General features: G+C 39.5%; 1 protein-coding gene across 4 annotated transcripts in view; it reads left to right on the forward strand.

The window, feature by feature from the left end:
• The first annotated feature begins 1,449 nt into the window (after window positions 1-1,449).
• Window positions 1,450-20,849, forward strand: part of pak6.S (p21 protein (Cdc42/Rac)-activated kinase 6 S homeolog) — an 82,445-nt gene continuing 63,045 nt past the window's right edge. Inside the window, exons 1-2 of one of the 4 annotated variants that reach the window (XM_041575393.1) lie at window positions 1,450-1,725; window positions 2,304-2,443. The gene's annotated coding sequence lies outside the window, so the exon portion shown is untranslated. Of the gene's footprint in view, window positions 1,726-2,303; window positions 2,444-20,486; window positions 20,646-20,849 lie in introns of those variants that run through there. The other 3 variants (XM_041575394.1, XM_041575396.1, XM_041575395.1) reach the window with 3 other exon arrangements.

The raw sequence follows: 20,849 nt of genomic DNA on the forward strand, positions 1-20,849 counted from the left end.
TCAGTAGCATCTTCTCCTCCAACCTCTTACTTTGAGATTAAATGCAGCAAAGAAGGTTACCATGGAAACAACTCTAAAATGCTTCTAAGCATCATCTGGACAAATCCAGCCTTAACCCTTCAGAGAAGGGTAAGGAACTGCTACAAATTCCCATAATTAGCATCATATCCCACGCGGGATTCGGAACTGAGGAGGCGTTTTAATGACTCTGTTGGGCAAAACTGCAAATGATGAATATCTCTTCTGTGAGTGCAGTGTTGGACAGCTGTCGGTGGGGTTTTGGGATCTGTAGTCCAATTGCAAGGGCTGCAAAACTGCAATTTTCTGGTCCAGCATGTTATACATGCAGGGGATTTTGTTATCTTGAAACCTGTTATCCAGAAAACTCTGAATTATGGAAAAGCTGTCTCCCATAGTTCCCATTCTATCCAAATAATCCAAATTTTTAATAAAATATATATTCTCTGTAACAATAAAACAGTACCTTGTACTTGATCCGAACTAAGATATAATTAATCCTTTTTGGAAAGAAACCCAGTCTATTGGGTTTATTTAATGTTTACATGATTTTCTAGTAGACTTAAAATATGAAGATCCAAATTATGGAAAGAGCTGTTATCCTGAAAACCCCAGGTCCTGAGCATTCTGGCTAACAGCTCCCATACCTGTATTTGCTTATCTTGCCATCTGCCCTTACCTTCAGTTTTGCTACTATTCTTTCCTCACTAACTGCCCTCGTTTAATTTGTTCTTTAATTATACTGAGCTAACCACCAGTAAGCCATCATTGACCATCAGTACCCTGTATAGACAGATTAATCTGGGACACTAGAGCAGTTCTGAATATGTTTTATTTATATGCTTGCAATATTCACTATTTTGGATTCGGCTGAACCCCCGAATCCTTCGCAAAAGATTTGGTCGAATACCGAACCGAATCCTAATTTGCATATGCAAATTAGGGGTGGGAAGGGGAAAACATTTTTTACTTCCTTGTTTTATGGCATAAAGTCTCGTGATTTCCCCCTGCATATGCAAATAAGGATTCGGTTTGGCCGGGCAGAAAAGGCTGAATCCTGGATTCGGTGCATCCCTAATTCACGATATATGACATGGATATTCAATATACACCACTTCTCCTACTTTCGCTGTAACCTATTGTTATGTTATGAAAACCTCAATAAAATAAAACCTTTAAAAAATATATTTATACTGAACTGAGTCTCCTGAGCATGTCCGTAACTGGGTAACAGAACGCCATGTGACCCTGCATGGGTGCTCAGCCTTTGCTCACTAACCCCACTTACTCATTAACCTGTTTGCCTTTCCTTTCACTTCCACTTCCACATCCTCCACTGATTCCTCTTGTTTTTTTTTCCCTACCTCCTGCCCATTCCCCTTGTTCCCATCCCTATCTCCAGCCCCCTCCCCCAGCCCATCTCAGCTCTTCGTCTTTCTAAATAATGAAGAGATGTGTTGTACATTCATATTCATAAGCCGGTTTATAATACTAGGAGCAAGGCTATCCAGCATTCTGCAGCCATTCTGACCAACATACTGGCAGTACTACCAAGCATCTTTATAGCATCTAAGGCTAAATGTAGATCTTGGGCACAGCACCCTGAGACCAACGAATCTCCTCCTTTGAGTGCAGTCAAGCAAAGGTGAATATGCTACCGATCAAAAATGATTTCTAGGTTGACATCTGAAGGGAGACCAGGCAAGGGTAAGTAAGGACAGTGCTCTCAAGACATCAGCATGAGGCTTCATACAATAAATATTTGTTATGTCAGCATATTGTGCATGAGAATGAACTTTTACTTGGTATTCCAAGGCAGCTCCATCTGTTCCTTAGTCTCTAGTGCTGCGGATAATCAAATATTAGTATTAGCTAGCATCCATGTGCATTTTTAATGCTGTTCCTGTTAACCCACTGAATGCTGATGCAAATGACATATAGATCCAGCATCCGAAGCCTTATTTACCCCTTGTAAATAAGATTTAAAATGCTTGGCTATGGTCGGCGTTTGACATAAACCACTCCCGGCCTGTAAGGGGTTAAGCAAACCCTAAGTGCTTCTATTTCTGCCCAAGTTGTGAATTTCACAGGGTCTCATTCATGCCAATGACATCAGCTGCTTCCCCATGGCAACTAGAGGCCGTAGTAAAATTCCCAGGCAACGTTTGAGTCAGACGATGCCAAAAAAGAACAGGTTGGATGGGCAGACATTAAAAGGAGAGATCTTCTATTGTAACAATCATTGGATTCTATTTTTATCCTTTTTCTTTTCGCTCCTTGTCCAGAAATAAGAAGCCCAGCAGGTGTTCCGGCTCTGATTGAGGAAAGCACCTCTGCCCTCTGCCCTACACTTTTATTGGTATCGAAGAAAGGTGACACTATACTGGAACTTACCATAAGCGAAAGGCAAGCTTCCAAGGCACAGGTACTGGATAATATCTTTTGCACAATAATGACTGTTGATGAGGTTATAAATAACCAGAACAGGGATAATAAAGTCTTAGGCTTTTGGGAGTTTTCGGTTTGGATACAGACTCCAGGATGTGCGACTCTAAAGGGGGTTATTTACTAAACTTCGAATGCAAAAATCACAAAACATTTGTGATTTTTTTTTTAAATAAAATTGGACTTTTGAAAAATCACGAATTTTGAGGAATTTATTAAACACTGAGGATGGAAAAGTCTGAATCTGGAAATCCGGCATCTCTGACCTGTTGAGGTTGCAAATAAGTCAACGGGAGAAGTCCCAATGATTTTTTGATGTGCGCTGGGTTTCGTGCAATACCCCGAAGTTTTCTGGTGAAAATTGGATGAAAAAATCAGAAAAATTGTGAAAATCATATTTTTTCCCCCAAAGCAAATTTTAGTGAAAATGTAATAATAAATAAGCGTAAAAAAACCCGAGCTGATTTGATCGGAGTTTGTTGCAGAAAATATTGAGATAAATTCAGACTTTGATAAATAATAATAATAATTTTCCTATTACTTTATCAAAGCCTAAACAATGAGAATAACAGCATTAAGGGAATATAATCTTTCGCTTGTAGGTCGAGGAAGACAAATGAAATGTATTATGGAATGCATCCTTCTACTTAGAAAAATATATCAGATTTTAGGACATGGTAATGGCCTCTCTCGTGTTTGTAAGTTTATTGCAATAAGGAGATTTAACCCTTTAAGTGCCAGCAGAATTTCACATTTTGGTTACGCGAAATGCCAGCCGTTTTTAAGCATTTTGTGCTCTCTCACTTTAGGGGCATTTTCTGAGGGGAAACCTATAGTTTACCTAGGAAAATTATACATTGTTTTTTTCGGTAGAAACTGAGCTTTCTAAATCTGCCTGAGTTTTCATGTATTTCCACCTGTGCAAAAAAATTTATAGTGCTAAATAACAAAAAAAAATGAAAAATTACCATTTTTCATCGTATATCAATTTATACCAGAAAAATATTTCATTTTACAGATGAAAATCCAACTTATTTGGAAAGCCTTATGTCTCTCGAACGTGCCAATACCAGATATGTATAGTTTTAGGGAGATTTAGGATTTCTGTACAGCAAAAACTCCCGGCAGTATATTACTGAATTTTGAAAGCACTAAGGCAGAAAACGGCATGCTTTAGATTCCAAGGCAAAAAATCCTGAAACCATAGGTTTACCCCAGAAAACCATACATTTTTGAAAAGTACACATTCTGCCGATTACAAAATGGGTAACTATGTCTCTCTACTCCCAACTACCAAACAGAAAAGCTTGTCTGAACATAGTGGTTTTTCAAAATAAAATTCAAAATTTTGAAAAATCATTTCAAAGGTTTTATTTTGCTGCTCCGCATATCCCAAACTATATTACGTACCAAGAAAAAGCACCTGAAATATGATTGCCAGGGGTCCACTGAACAGTTTGATACCCATTATGCATAGGTTTACCAAAGTATCTGGCATTTAGAGACACAAATATGAAGTTAGCGCATCCAAATTGTTCAGGACTTTACTTCAGCTACTGAGAAATCAAAACATTGACTGCATTTTTTGTGGGGTAAAAACACAGAAATATATGTTTACCCCCCAAACCCATATATTTTTGGAAAGAACACATTCTACAGAATCTAAAATGGGTACCCATGCCTTTCTGCTCCAAACTACTGAGTCGCAAGGCCTTTCCCAAAATTGTCGGTTTTGGTGAAATATCTGAAAATTGCCTCAAAGCTTCAACTTCCCAGCACCATATCACCCATGTATCATTACGTACTAAGAAAAAGCACCCTAAATATGATTGCCAGGGTTCCTCTGAACATTTTGGTGGCCATTGTTCATAAGTTTACCAAAGTATCTGGCATTTAGAGGCCCCAAAATGAAGTTAGCGCATACAAACAGTCCCGTGAGTAACTTCAGCTAATGAAAAATCAACACATTGACTGCATTTTTGTGGGGTAAAAACACAGAAATATATGTTTACCCCCCAAAACCCATATATTTTTGGAAAGTACACATTCTACCGAATCTAAAATGGGTACCCATGCCTTTCTGCTCCAAACTACTGAGTCGCAAGGCCTTCCCACAATTGTCGGTTTTGGTGAAATATCTGAAAATTGCCTCAAAGCTTCAACTTCTCAGCACCATATCACCCATGTATCGTTACGCACCAAGAAAAAACACCCTAAATATGATTGCCAGGGTTCCTCCAAACAGTTTGGTAGCCATTGTTCATAGGTTTACCAAAGTATCTGGCAGTTAGAGGCCTCAAAATGAAGTTAGCGCATACAAATAGTCCTGTGGGTAACTTCATATAATGAGAAATCAACACATTGACTGCATTTTTGTGGGGTAAAAACACAGAAATATATGTTTACCCCCCAAACCCATATATTTTTGGAAAGAACACATTCTACAGAATCTAAAATGGGTACCCATGCCTTTCTGCTCCAAACTACTGAGTCGCAAGGCTTTCCCAAAATTGTCGGTTTTGGTGAAATATCTGAAAATTGCCTCAAAGCTTCAACTTCCCAGCACCATATCACCCATGTATCATTACGTACTAAGAAAAAGCACCCTAAATATGATTGCCAGGGTTCCTCTGAACATTTTGGTGGCCATTGTTCATAAGTTTACCAAAGTATCTGGCATTTAGAGGCCCCAAAATGAAGTTAGCGCATACAAACAGTCCCGTGGGTAACTTCAGCTAATGAAAAATCAACACATTGACTGCATTTTTGTGGGGTAAAAACACAGAAATATATGTTTACCCCCCCAAAACCCATATATTTTTGGAAAGTACACATTCTACCGAATCTAAAATGGGTACCCATGCCTTTCTGCTCCAAACTACTGAGTCGCAAGGCTTTCCCACAATTGTCGGTTTTGGTGAAATATCTGAAAATTGCCTCAAAGCTTCAACTTCCCAGCACCATATCACCCATGTATCATTACGTACTAAGAAAAAGCACCCTAAATATGATTGCCAGGGTTCCTCTGAACATTTTGGTGGCCATTGTTCATAAGTTTACCAAAGTATCTGGCATTTAGAGGCCCCAAAATGAAGTTAGCGCATACAAACAGTCCCGTGAGTAACTTCAGCTAATGAAAAATCAACACATTGACTGCATTTTTGTGGGGTAAAAACACAGAAATATATGTTTACCCCCCAAAAAACATATATTTTTGGAAAGTACACATTCTACCGAATCTAAAATGGGTACCCATGCCTTTCTGCTCCAAACTACTGAGTCGCAAGGCCTTCCCACAATTGTCGGTTTTGGTGAAATATCTGAAAATTGCCTCAAAGCTTCAACTTCTCAGCACCATATCACCCATGTATCGTTACGCACCAAGAAAAAACACCCTAAATATGATTGCCAGGGTTCCTCCAAACAGTTTGGTAGCCATTGTTCATAGGTTTACCAAAGTATCTGGCAGTTAGAGGCCTCAAAATGAAGTTAGCGCATACAAATAGTCCTGTGGGTAACTTCATATAATGAGAAATCAACACATTGACTGCATTTTTGTGGGGTAAAAACACAGAAATATATGTTTACCCCCCAAACCCATATATTTTTGGAAAGAACACATTCTACAGAATCTAAAATGGGTACCCATGCCTTTCTGCTCCAAACTACTGAGTCGCAAGGCTTTCCCAAAATTGTCGGTTTTGGTGAAATATCTGAAAATTGCCTCAAAGCTTCAACTTCCCAGCACCATATCACCCATGTATCATTACGTACTAAGAAAAAGCACCCTAAATATGATTGCCAGGGTTCCTCTGAACATTTTGGTGGCCATTGTTCATAAGTTTACCAAAGTATCTGGCATTTAGAGGCCCCAAAATGAAGTTAGCGCATACAAACAGTCCCGTGGGTAACTTCAGCTAATGAAAAATCAACACATTGACTGCATTTTGTGGGGTAAAAACACAGAAATATATGTTTACCCCCCCAAAACCCATATATTTTTGGAAAGTACACATTCTACCGAATCTAAAATGGGTACCCATGCCTTTCTGCTCCAAACTACTGAGTCGCAAGGCTTTCCCACAATTGTCGGTTTTGGTGAAATATCTGAAAATTGCCTCAAAGCTTCAACTTCTCAGCACCATATCACCCATGTATCGTTACGCACCAAGAAAAAACACCCTAAATATGATTGCCAGGGTTCCTCCAAACAGTTTGGTGGCCATTGTTCATAGGTTTACCAAAGTATCTGGCAGTTAGAGGCCTCAAAATGAAGTTAGCGCATACAAATAGTCCTGTGGGTAACTTCATCTAATGAAAAATCAACACATTGACTGCATTTTTGTGGGGTAAAAACACAGAAATATATGTTTACCCCCCAAACCCATATATTTTTGGAAAGTACACATTCTACAGAATCTAAAATGGATACCCATGCCTTTCTGCTCCAAACTACTGAGTCGCAAGGCTTTCCCACAATTGTCGGTTTTGGTGAAATATCTGAAAATTGCCTCAAAGCTTCAACTTCTCAGCACCATATCACCCATGTATCGTTACGCACCAAAAAAAAACACCCTAAATATGATTGCCAGGGTTCCTCTGAACATTTTGGTGGCCATTGTTCATAAGTTTACCAAAGTGTCTGGCATTTAGAGGCCCCAAAATGAAGTTAGTGCATACAAACAGTCCCGTGGTTAACTTCATCTAATGAAAAATCAACACATTGACTGCATTTTTGTGGGGTAAAAACACAGAAATATATGTTTACCCCCCAAACCCATATATTTTTGGAAAGTACACATTCTACTGAATCTAAAATGGGTACCCATGCCTTTCTGCTCCAAACTACTGAGTCGCAAGGCTTTCCCACAATTGTCGGTTTTGGTGAAATATCTGAAAATTGCCTCAAAGCTTCAACTTCTCAGCCCCATATCACCCATGTATCGTTACGCACCAAGAAAAAGCACCCTAAATATGATTGCCAGGGTTCCTCCAAACAGTTTGGTGGCCATTGTTCATAGGTTTACCAAAGTATCTGGCATTTAGAGGCCTCAAAATGAAGTTAGCGCATACAAATAGTCCTGTGGGTAACTTCATCTAATGAAAAATCAACACATTGACTGCATTTTTGTGGGGTAAAAACACAGAAATATATGTTTACCCCCCAAAACCCATATATTTTTGGAAAGTACACATTCTACAGAATCTAAAATGGGTACCCATGCCTTTCTGTTCCAAACTACTGAGTCGCAAGGCTTTCCCACAATTGTCGGTTTTGGTGAAATATCTGAAAATTGCCTCAAAGCTTCAACTTCTCAGCACCATATCACCCATGTATCGTTACGCACCAAAAAAAAACACCCTAAATATGATTGCCAGGGGTCCTCCAAACAGTTTGGTGCCCACTGTGCATAGGTTTACCAAAGTATATGGCAGTTAGAGGCCCCAAAATGAAGTTAGCGCATACAAATAGTCCTGTGGGTAACTTCAGCTAATGAAAAATCAACACATTGACTGCATTTTTGTGGGGTAAAAACACAGAAATATATGTTTACCCCCCAAACCCATATATTTTTGGAAAGTACACATTATACAGAATCTAAAATGGGTACCCATGCCTTTCTGCCCCAAACTACTGAGTCGCAAGGCTTTGCCAAATTTGGCGGTTTTGGTAAAATATTCTGAAAATTGCCTCAAAGCTTCAACTTTCCAGCATCGTATTGTCCATGTATCATTACCAGCATAAAGCATCCTAAATATAAACATAGGGGTCTACTAAACAGTTTGATGCCCAAAATGCATAGATATACCAAACTATGTGGCGCACAGAGACCCCCAAATGACAATATGTATAGACATTTTCACGGCTGACGCGCTGGCTGCTGCAATATAACCACCCGGTGTGTGTATTATGCGACATTAGACCACCTAACAGTACAGAGACCCCAGAAAACCATATATTTTCAGAAAGTACACATTCTGACGAATCCAATATGGGTAAATAAGTGTTTCTACTGCAAACTGCCAAACTGCAAAGCAATGCTGAACATAACGGTTTTTATCAAATTTCTGAAAATCGTCACAAAGCTTGAATTTTACCCCATTATATGCCCCACATTTCGTAACTTATCAGCATAAAACATCCTGAATATGAACGCCAGGGGTCTACTAAACACTTTGATGCCCAATATGCATAGATATACCAAACTATGTGGCGCACAGAGACCCCCAAATGACAATAGTGTATACATTTTCACGGCTGACGCGCGCTGGCTGCTGCAATATAAGCACCCGGTGTGTGTAATATGCGACATTAGACCCCCCTAACAGTACAGAGACCCCAGAAAACCATATATTTTCGCAAAGTACACATTCTGACGAATCCAATATGGGTAAATATGTGTTCCTACTGCAAACTGTCAAACTGCAAAGCAATGCTGAACGTAACGGTTTTTATCAAATTTCTGAAAATCGTCACAAAGCTTGAATTTTACCCCATTATATGCCCCACATTTCGTAACTTATCAGCATAAAACATCCTGAATATGAACGCCAGGGGTCTACTAAACACTTTGATGCCCAATATGCATAGATATACCAAACTATGTGGCGCACAGAGACCCCCAAATGACAATAGTGTATACATTTTCACGGCTGATGCGCGCTGGCTGCTGCAATACAAGCACCTGGTGTGTGTAATATGCGACATTAGACCCCCCTAACAGTACAGAGACCCCAGAAAACCATATATTTTCAGAAAGTACACATTTTGACGAATCCAATATGGGTAAATATGTGTTCCTACTGCAAACTGTCAAACTGCAAAGCAATGCTGAACGTAACGGTTTTTATCAAATTTCTGAACATCGTCACAAAGCTTGAATTTTACCCCATTATATGCCCCACATTTCGTAACTTATCAGCATAAAACATCCTAAATATGAGCGCATGGGGTCTACTGAACACTTTGATGCCCAATATGCATAGATATACCAAACTATGTGGCGCACAGAGACCCCCAAATGACAATATGTATAGACATTTTCACGGCTGACGCGCTGGCTGCTGCAATATAACCACCCGGTGTGTATTATGCGACATTAGACCACCTAACAGCACAGAGACCCCAGAAAACCATATATTTTCAGAAAGTACACATTTTGACGAATCCAATATGGGTAAATAAGTGTTTCTACTGCAAACTGCCAAACTGCAAAGCAATGCTGAACATAACGGTTTTTATGAAATTTCTGAAAATCGTCACAAAGCTTGAATTTTACCCCATTATATGCCCCACATTTCGTAGCTTATCAGCATAAAACATCCTAAATATGAGCGCCAGGGGTCTACTGAACACTTTGATGCCCAATATGCATAGATATACCAAAGTATGTGGCGCACAGAGACCCCCAAATGACAATATGTATAGACATTTTCACAGCTGACGCGCTGGCTGCTGCAATATAAGCACCTGGTGTGTGTAATATGCGACATTAGATCCCCCTAACAGTACAGAGACCCCAGAAAACCATATATTTTCAGAAAGTACACATTCTGACGAATCCAATATGGGTAAATAAGTGTTTCTACTGCAAACTGCCAAACTGCAAAGCAATGCTGAACATAACGGTTTTTATCAAATTTCTGAAAATCGTCACAAAGCTTGAATTTTACCCCATTATGTGCCCCACATTTCGTAACGTATCAGCATAAAACATCCTAAATATGAACGCCAGGGGTCTACTGAACACTTTGATGCCCAATATGCATAGATATACCAAACTATGTGGCGCACAGAGACCCACAAATGGATATATAGTAGATAAAATTTACATAGGCAAAACAAAATAACACAGAACAGTGTGAAATGCAAATAAATCACCAAAAACTAATAAAACCACAAAAATCAATGCTTTTTTTTTTCACACTAGTGTAATCGGCCACCAGAATTACCGTTTGAATATTTTAGCTGGGCCAAATCGATTATACGGACAGAAACAAGTGAACAACACAAATGCAGAGCTGAAAATGCAATAAAATGGCAAAAAATTCAATAAAATGGCTAAAAATGCACCAAAATACCCAAAATTGCAATATAACCACCAAAATAACATACAAATGCTATTGCACAGTACGGTTAGCGAATACGCTATTCGGAACGGCAATAAAACATTTTTTTTAGCCCAAAAAGAGACGATGCGATAAGAAAAAAAAAAAAAAAAGCCACAAAGCCATATATGTACATATGCGTGTGCACAACGGGCAAATTGCATGTTATTTGCGCGTGTGCGCGTGTGCAAGTGTACATGGGTGCTGTGAGTGTGTGTGACCCCCCCAATCCCCAAAAATCTATGTGTGAGTGTGTGTAAGTGTGAATGTAAGTGTATATTACTGTAATAAGTGTGTGTTGGTGTGTTTGTGTGTTTTTGTGTGTGTAAATGTTACACTTACCTGGGGTAGATGCCTCAGATCGATGAGAGAGGGCTCCACGCAGCAGATCTGCAGCTCCAACGGTCATCAGCCATGTGGGGGCGGAGCTGGGCGGAAGTGCAGCGCAGGCAGCAGCAGGACGCATAGGAAACGCGTCCCTGCTGCTGCTTTGGGGCCCCTGGGCGATCGCGCCCCAGGGGCCACACGATCCCCTGCTCTGCTCGTTGTCTAGGGGCAGGGGATCGTGAAGGAGCGGAGCGAGCGGCTCTAACAGCCGCTCCTCCGCTCGCAAACCCGGAAGTGCTGCAGAACGTAGAATCTACGATCTGTGGCACTTTGGTCCTTTGATCCACAGAACGTAGATTCTACGTTCTGTGGCACTTAAAGGGTTAAATGAATCATTTGATATAAAAAAAAAAAATAAACAATTATGTAAGGGTTAAAATAAAGCTTTACAGTGTTGTTATATGAACCTGCCTTTAAAGCAAGTAAAAGAGAAAACAACATAGGCATTCTAAAAAGCCTAGTGGATGGGAAGATCAATATAACTTAGTATTTAAATACTAATGATCCTATTTACAGATCTATAGCAGGTTTTCTTACAACTATAGAGGAAGCAGACCCCACAGTCGAAGGGAAGCCCGGGGAGAGGATGTCTGGACTGCGGGGTCTGTTTCCTCTATATCCAACAAGAACCCCCCCCCTTTTCCCAGCTGCTCTCTTAACTGCAGTGGGGAAGCAGAGCGCGTCAACACGGGTTGGATAGTGGACGTAATCTGGGCGGGAGTGGTCAGCGTCCGGGAAGGGAGTGGGTGGAATCTGGCCCCGGAGTGGGTGGAGGCAGGAAGTGGGTGGGAGGATCGGGATCGGAGTGCGCTGTGCCCCTCTGAACATATATTTTTTTTACAGGGGGCCCGGAGCACTCTAGTTACGCCACTGTCTTCTTAAAGGACATGTAAACCCCCCCCCCACAAAAATGTAATCAGTGAAGAGTCTCTTTAAAATCTTTAGATATCTGCCACTCTGGTTGTTAAAAGGTTAACAGTAAGGCTGCAGCATCCCTTAATCACTTAGAAATCCTTCTCCTCCTCTAACCTACTCAGCCCCCTCCCTCAGGAATTGGCTAATGAGCATGCTCAGTTCTTCTCCGCTCAGATTACGAAACACACCCTCCAGTCTTAACAGCCGATGAAGATGTGTACCGTGAAACCATCATACTTATGAACAGCAGGGGGAGCCTCCACCTTACTTCCCAGCCATGCAGAACTCAAGCAGCTTTGTTTGTTTCCCTGTAGAGCAGTAGGTGACAGTGTAGAGATTTGTATTGGATTTTATCTTTGACTTTACATCACCTTTACTGTTTCCAAGTCCAGCTGCAGGGATAAATATCATGGTGCCAGATTTAAACAGATAAACTGGGATTCTATTTGGAGGATTATTTTGTTGCAGCCACTGGTTCTGCAGAGTTGGAGAAAGTTTGTATTAAACAATACAAAAAATATAAAATCCACATTAGATTACATGACAACACAGGACCCAGTGCAGTCTGCATATTCTGATTATTAATCAGTCTTGCTCTATCGACTTCTGGCAGATATTATTTGATTTGTGCTGTTTTGATAATTTTTGATGATCCTTAAGCAGCCCAGACCACACTGAGCATGTGCACAGTCTTGGTCTTGCAAAAATGTTTAACAAAGTTACAAGATGGTGACACCCTGTTGCCAACTTTGAAAGCATAAATCATTTGTTTGATTAGGCTTGTGGTGCAGTAAGTTCATGTTTATGTTTAGTATACAAAAGACAGCATTTCTATCATCATTCTATTTTAGACTTTACTCCCCCTTTAAGTCTACAAGAAAATCTGGTTTTGCTTCTAATAAGGATACATTATATCTTAATTTGGATCAAGTACAAAGTACTGTTTTATTCATACAGAGAGTCAATTGTTTTAAAAAATGTGGATTATTTGATTATAATGGAGTCTATGAGCTTTACATAATTCTAAGCTTTCTGCATAACAGGTTTCCAAATAACGGATCCCATACCTGTTTATATTCCCCTTGAGCAGAGACAGAAATAGCACTGAAAATCATTTGCCTTGTCTTGCTTGAAATCTGTGCAATATTATATAACCCGAGCTCTTTCTATTTACTCAATGTTTCTGCTCATTTTCCTCTTTTCCTGCAAGATGGGCAATTGTTGGATGGAGAAGGCTGAATGCCCCGCAGGTAGAAAAGTGAAAGTGGGTCACTTATCTTAGCTGTTGCCTAATTCTTCTTGGGCTATATACAAATGGAAAGCAGCTTTGGTGTATAAAGACGATTTGTCAAATGGGTATTCTTTCACTGGCAAGTGGGTAAGCTTATAACCTTGATATATGCCTGGAATAAGCAATGGTTCACATTTTTGATGTGTATTACTGATGTAATTCTGCAAAGAGCTGCTAGTTTAATATCCCTGAATGATGCATATACTGTACATTTAGCTAGCGATAGCATCAATAAAAGGATAGCTTTTCAGCCTAGCGAGCATTTATATGTTTCTTGCTGCTACGTGTATCAGGAATGAAAATACCTAGTGTGCCGTGACTGATTAAAGACTACCAAGGTGACCCACATTTACCATCTCATTTGCTCCAACATCATATCTAACGCCCAGCATCATTTTATTAAATCTGATGAGATGGCAATTTAACAGGGGCAGCCGAGAGCTTCCCTGGGGACTTTAAAGGGGACCCGTCGCCCAAAAAAATGATTCAAAATCCTATTTTATCACATTAGTCAAGTAAAATGAACTTTAATTACACTGTATAAATTACTTGAATTTTGTTTCCTTCAGTCTGGGAATTCATAATTATAGCAAGCAGGCAGCAGCCATTTTGTGGACACTGTTATTAAGACAAGTCTTGTATCATCTCAAAATCTTGTTTGTGCACCAGAATGGGGGACCTGATGTCCATCCCCATGTCATGGTTACACAATTAAACGGTGAGGAGAACAGGGGGCATGTGTGGACATCTAGGAAGTGCTGAATGGAAAGTGAAAGTAATAAAAATATAATGTAGTGTTGCCCTGCACTGGTAAAACTGGTGTGTTTGCTTCAGAAACACTACTATAGTTTATATAAATGAGCTGCTGTGTAGCAATGGGGGCAGCCATTCAAAGGACAAAAGGCTGAGGTTACACAGCGGATAGCGGATAAGCTCTGTAGAACATAATGTTATCTGTTATCCACTATTTAACCTGTGCCATATAGTCTTTTTTAATTTTCACCATTGCTACACAGCAGCTTGTTTATATGAACTATAGTAGTACTTATCTGTTATATACTGTGTATCCTGTGCTTGAATGACTGCCCCCATGGCTACACAGCAGCTTGTTTATATAAACTATAGTAGTACTTATCTGTTATCTACTGTGTATCCTGTGATTGAATGACTGCCCCCATGGCTACACAGCAGCTTGTTTATATAAACTATAGTAGTACTTATCTGTTATCTACTGTGTATCCTGTGCTTGAATGGCTGCCCCCATGGCTACACAGCAGCTTGTTTATATAAACTATAGTAGTACTTATCTGTTATCTACTGTGTATCCTGTGATTGAATGACTGCCCCCATGGCTACACAGCAGCTTGTTTATATAAACTATAGTAGTACTTATCTGTTATCTACTGTGTATCCTATGCTTCAGTTTATATGAACTATAGTAGTGTTTCTGAAGAAAACACATACGTTTTACCAGTGCAGGGCAACAGTACATGATATTTCCATTACTTTAAAACACGTTCTTTTTTTGGTGTTTCTGTTCCTTTAAGTGAGTGAGCAGGTGGGCGTTAACCACATTTTATATATAGGTCTCTTTATTTTTGGTGTACAGGTAAAGGACCTGCTATCCATAATGCTTGGGATCTAGGATTTTCCGGATAAGGAGCGTTTCGGTAATTTGGGTCTCAATACCTTCTGTCTACCAAAAAAAAAACATTTAAACATCAATTAAACCCAAAAGGATTATTATGCCTTCAATAGGGATTAATTATATTTTAGTTATGATCAAGTACAAGGTACTGTTTAATTACTACAGAGAAAAAGGAAATCATTTCTAAAAATTTTAATTATTTGAAGTTTGAACGGAGAGATGGAGACGGCCTTCTGGTAATTCAGAGCTTTCTAGATAACGGGTTTCTGGATAACGGATCCCATACTTGTAATTGATCAGCTCTGTAAATATTTTTGGTATCTCTTTGATATTTCCATATGCATCATAGAAATATTTTGAGCCTTGAAAAGAATGTTGCACAGATTCATATTATAAGAGAGACCTGTATATATAAAGGAAGCAGTGAATGGGGTTTCAGTAGCAGGGGATTAGATAAAGAAAAGGTTCAGCATATTCAAAAAAGGAAATCATTATTTAAAAATTTGGATTATTTGATTATAATGGAGTCTATGGGAGATGGCCTTTCTGTAATTCGGATCTATCTGCATTAGTGATGCACCGGTTCAAGATTTCTAGCAGGATTCGGCCAAATCCTTCTGCCTGGCCAAACCGAATCCGAAGCATAATTTACATATGCAAATTAGTGGCGGGGAGGGAAATCACATGACTTTTTGGCACAAAACAAGGAAGTAAAAATGTTTTCCCCTTCCCACCCCGAGGGGCACATTTACTAAGGGTCGAAGTGAATTTTCGAATTATTTTTTCGGTACTTCGACCATCAAATAGGCCTAAATTCGACTTCAACTTCGATTTGAAGTAAAAAAAAGTTTGACTTCGAAAATCGAAGTACTGTCTCTTTAAAAAAGTTTGACTTCGACACTTTGCCACCTTAAACCTGCCGAATTGCTATGTTAGCCTATGGGGACCTCCTAGAAACTATAGCCAACAATTGGCTAAGTTTTTAGAAGTTGAAGTAAAATCGTTCGATCGATTAAATCGATTCGATTCGAAGGATTTCATTGTACATTCCAATGATTTTACTTCGACTGAATATGGCCAAATTCGATAAAAAAAACCTTCGACTTTGAATATCGAAGTAATGCCATTTGATAGTCGAATTACGAAGTTTTTTACACTTCGAAAATCGACCCTTGATAAATCTGCCCCCTAATGTGCATATGCTAATTAGGATTCAGATTCGGTTCGGTATTCGGCCGAATCTGTCACTAAGGATTTGGGGGCTCGGCCGAATCCAAAATAGTGGATTCGCTGCATCCCTAATCTGGATAATGAGTTTCAGGATAACATACATTTACTAGTATCTAGAACCAAAGGAAGCAGTCCTCTTTATGAATCCATTATATCATATTTTCCTTTCTCAGTTGGAATGGGGCAGAAAAAGTAGTTATAACAATACATTTGTAGCCTTACAGAGCATTTGTTTTTTACATAGGGTCAGTGACCCCTTCATTTGAAAACTGGAAAGAGTCAGAATTATTAAAAGCTATAAAATAGAACAATAAAATAAAATAAATAATGATGACCAATTGAAAAGCTGCTCATTCTATAACAAACTAAAAGTTAACTTAAAGGTGATCCACTCCTTTAAGTTAATATTTAATATGTTTTAGAATGACTAATAATTCTAAGCAACTTTTTCATTGGTCTTTAATTTTTTATAGTTTTTGAATTATTTGCCTTCTTCTGACTCTTTCCAGCTTTCAAATAGGGGGTCGCTGACCCCATCTAAAAACAAATGCTTTTTAAGGCTCCACATAAATTGTTATTGCTACTTTTTATAACGCATTTTTCTATCCAGGCCTCTCCTATTAATTTATAAGTCCCTTATTCAAGTCAATGCCTGGTTGCTAGAGTAATTTGGCAAACAAATTGCTGAAATTGCAAACTGGAGAGCTGCTGAATAAAAAAAATCTAAATAACTCAAAAACCACATGCTTAAATTAAATGTTCTTGCTTCTATACATTTACTAAGACATGAGTTGAAGGTTATGTGCTGAGATTGGGGAAGTGAACAGATGATTGGTTTTTGCTTGGGGCTAATGAGATCCAGCAATGCATGTCTGTTTTGATAGATCTATGCCTTCGATATGTACAGTATATCTAGTTTGTAGCTGGCAATATTGACACTCCATATGCGGGTTATTTACTGAACTCCGAATGCCAAAAACCCGAAAAATATGTGTTTTTTTTTAGTATAAAATCCGAATTTTTAGTGAAAATTTGGAATTTATTAAACCCCGAGGATGGAAAAGTCCAAATCTGAAAATGTGGCATCTCAGACCAGTTGAGGTTGCATATAAGTCAATGGGGCAAATTTACTACAGGGCGAATTGCGTAACGCTGGCGAAAATTTGCCAGTGTGACTTCATCAAACTGTAGTTGAAAAAAAGTTGGCCGAATTAATGCTAGCGCAACTTCGACAGCGTTCGGCGCCCCGGACGCAACATTGCATGTTAGTGAATTAGCATTGTCTGAGCGAATTTTCGCCTGGCGAAGTGTTGTGCTGCCTGCGAAGCCGTCACTTCGCCGATTAGTAAATTTGCCCCAATGGGAGAAGTCCCAATGATTTTTTGATGTGCGCTGGGTTTCGTGCAGCAATTTTTAGGATTTTCGGGCAAAAAGCATAAGAAATCAGAGTGAAAAATCCGAAAAAATCTTGAAAATCTGATTTTTTTCCTGCAAACCTAATTTTTGGGAAAATGTCATACTAAATAAGCGTAAAAAACCCGAACGGATTTTATTGGAGTTTGTAGCAGAAAATATCGAGATAAATTTGGATTTTGATAAATAACCCCCTAGTTTGTCATAAATTTCTCTTTCAATAGGTTTCTCTCATTTATCAGAAATGCCTTCAAACTATACCTAGAACTCCTGTTTGGTGTTATTGGGAGTCACATCATCCTGTTTCATGGCCCAGGCCCCACAAATGGTTACAGATGAGTCTTCCTGGCAGGGATACATGAATTTCAGCTGATAGGAAAATGATACTTTAAGGAAACCCATTCAAGGGAACAAGCTGATTAGATGAATACAATACACAATGGGGCTGTATTGATTCCCACTGTTCCATTGTGTTTTAGTGTAGTCGTTTGGATTCAGTGGAACTCATCAGCTGCAGTGTCCTCAGGTATGGACATACTTGATAAGCATTTCTACACCTTCTTATTACCTTTCACTGTAGAAAAAGCAATTTACTGCTTGATTGTCGGGTAACATCTTCTGCTGTTCGTATTCCAAAGAAAAAATTTTGGAATAATTATAAGAATTTTGTACATCTAGCTGTTGCTGCTACCCGTAAATCCATTTTTTTATATTGGATCCAGGAAACTTCTTCAGATCTAAAGGTTATTTTATCCTATCTTAAGTCTCTCTGCATAGATGAAGCAATAGATTTTAGGTATGGGAATGTGAGTCTGAAGATATGGTTTATATAAAAAAATGTATGTATAATTCTGGCGAAGACTCCTCTTTTTATGTTCATTGCAATTCCAAGATTGACTGAAGATGTGATAATTTTGTTTACTACCGTATATACTCGAGTATAAGCCGAGTTTTTCAGCCCCCAAAATATGCTGAAAAACTCTACCTCGGCTTATACTCGGGTCAAGCGCATAAACGGTCGACGGCGTCTAAGAATAGTCGCCGGTGCCTAAGAATAGTCGCCGGCGCCTAAGAAAAGTTGCCGGCGTCCAAGAATAGTCTCCAAGAATATTCGCCGGCATCTAAGAATGGTCGCCAGCATCTAAGAATGGTCGCCGGCATCCAAAAACTAGACGCCGGCACCTCCAATGGGAGCAGAAACCCTCAATTTTTTGATTGAAACTTACCAGAAGCTGCTGCATTTCTCACCCTAGGCTTATACTCGAGTCAATAGTTTTTGGAGGTAAAATTAGGTACCTCGGCTTATACTTGGGGCGGCTTATACTCGAGTATATACGGTATTTGGGTAAAAAAAATTTGTAGGAAGGTAGAGAGGAAAACTTTTATCTTACTTATTTTATATAATTTTACTTTCATTGATGAATTTTGTTATTATCTTTATTTGATGTTTGGTTATGAATGAATTGTGTATTAATTCTCTTCTTTTTATGAAATCGACAAATGTTTGGCCGAGCTATTGCTTTGCTGCTTTCTGTTGTTTTTGCTTATTCAAAAATACCAATAAAAACAATTGGAAAAGAAAAGAAAGAAAAAGCAATAATTAAAAATATAATGTAGGGTGGTAGATGCTAATCTTGTATCTATGTGAAAATCCTGAGTTTCGCTCTTAATTTTTCTTGTTATGGACTGAATAGAGTTAAGATGGCCATAGACGCAAAGATCTGATCGTACGAATCGAGGATTCATACGATTTTTGGACTGTGTGTGGAGAGTCCCGACATTTTTCATCTGGCGGAGATCGGTCGTTTGGTCGATCGGACAGGTTAAAAGATTTCTGTCGGCTGCCGGTAATATCTCTGCGTGTATTGCCGATCTTACGATTTTCAGCGGGAGACTGTCACTATCTTTAGTCGGACATAACTATCGTACGATTGCTGTCAGGGGCAGAACATCGGCTGATCTGTTCTTTTACTAATTTATATGATCTGAATGGTTAGTGGCAGGTCGGGAGATGGGGAAGTCTGATTATTCTATGATTCGTACGATCGGATCTTTTCGTCTATGGCCAGCTTAACCGTTGATCAGATCCCATCATCAGAGATGGTGTGTTTTGCTGGGGTGTTGTTATAGAGCAGTGATCCCCAACCAGTGGCTAGTGAGCAACGAGTAACTCATCAACCCCTTGGATGTTGCTCTCGTTGGCCTCAAAGCAGGTGCTTATTTTTGAATTCCTGGCTAGGAGGCAAGCTTTTGTGGCATTAAAAACAGGTACACTGACTAGTGACGGGCGAATTTATTCCACGAAATTTGCGAAACGGTAATTAGCAAAACACAAATTTTGATCACCACAACAATTTTGACACCAGCTACAATTTTGATGCCCCGGCTATTTTTCCAAATGCTTTAAAGTCAATGGGCGTTCGAATAATTTTAACGAGCGTCAGAATAAAAACATTGTGCATCAAAATTTTTCGGACGCCCGTTGACTTTAATGCGTTTGGACAAAATAGACACGCGTCAAATTGCTGTGGGCGTCCATAGTCGTGGGCGTCAAAATTGACGCGTATGACAATTTTTTTTTGACGCGACAAATATTTGCCGGTGTCGTGAGTTTATTCGCCCCCAGTGAAACTCTGAAATTTGCTGTAAATTTGCTCCTGGCGAATATATTCGCCCATCACTAGCACTGACAAACTGAGCCTCCTCCACATAGGGGCTACCATATGGCCAATCACAGGACTTATTTGACACCCCAAGAACATTTTTCATTCTTGTGTTGCTCCCCAGCTCCTTTTATATCTGAATGTTGCTCATGGGTATAAAATGGTTAGGGACCCCTGTTTTAGAGGAAGCAGGCCCTGAAGCTGCTGGGGGTTTCTGAAGGTACAGGGGCACTGACTGATAATGCACTTTACTCATTGCCCAGTGAGATCTCAATATTGTGTGCATGCTTGCCTGCTCCTAACAGCACCGTGCGAATCTGTGTCACAACAGCTATTTCTGACTTATGTTCTCACGGGATCTCTGCCATATTCCAGCAGACAAATGTGCTGAGTAGATTGCTTTGCTTTGTCATGTCTCCGGCACTTTGGGGAACAAGCCGAACAGATGGCATGTTGGAGGGAGCTGTAGGATTAAAGTGATGCAGGAGAGGTAATTATATACTGCGGTGGAACTGGTAAACAGGAGGTATGTTATAAACACAGTCTGTGCAGGCAAATATGGGTTCACAGAAGAGCTGGGTGCTACAGCTTCAGCTTGTGTGTGTGTGAGTTAGATTTTACCCATGATTGTCCATGTATATGTATACTACTACACAATGCAGTTATGGGGTAAAAATGTTACCTGTATTTAGACAAAGGGTGCAGCTGGGGAGGGGGGATGCATATGAAG

This window comes from Xenopus laevis, chromosome 8S (assembly GCF_017654675.1).
Source record: "Xenopus laevis strain J_2021 chromosome 8S, Xenopus_laevis_v10.1, whole genome shotgun sequence".
Lineage (NCBI taxonomy): Eukaryota > Metazoa > Chordata > Amphibia > Anura > Pipidae > Xenopus > Xenopus laevis.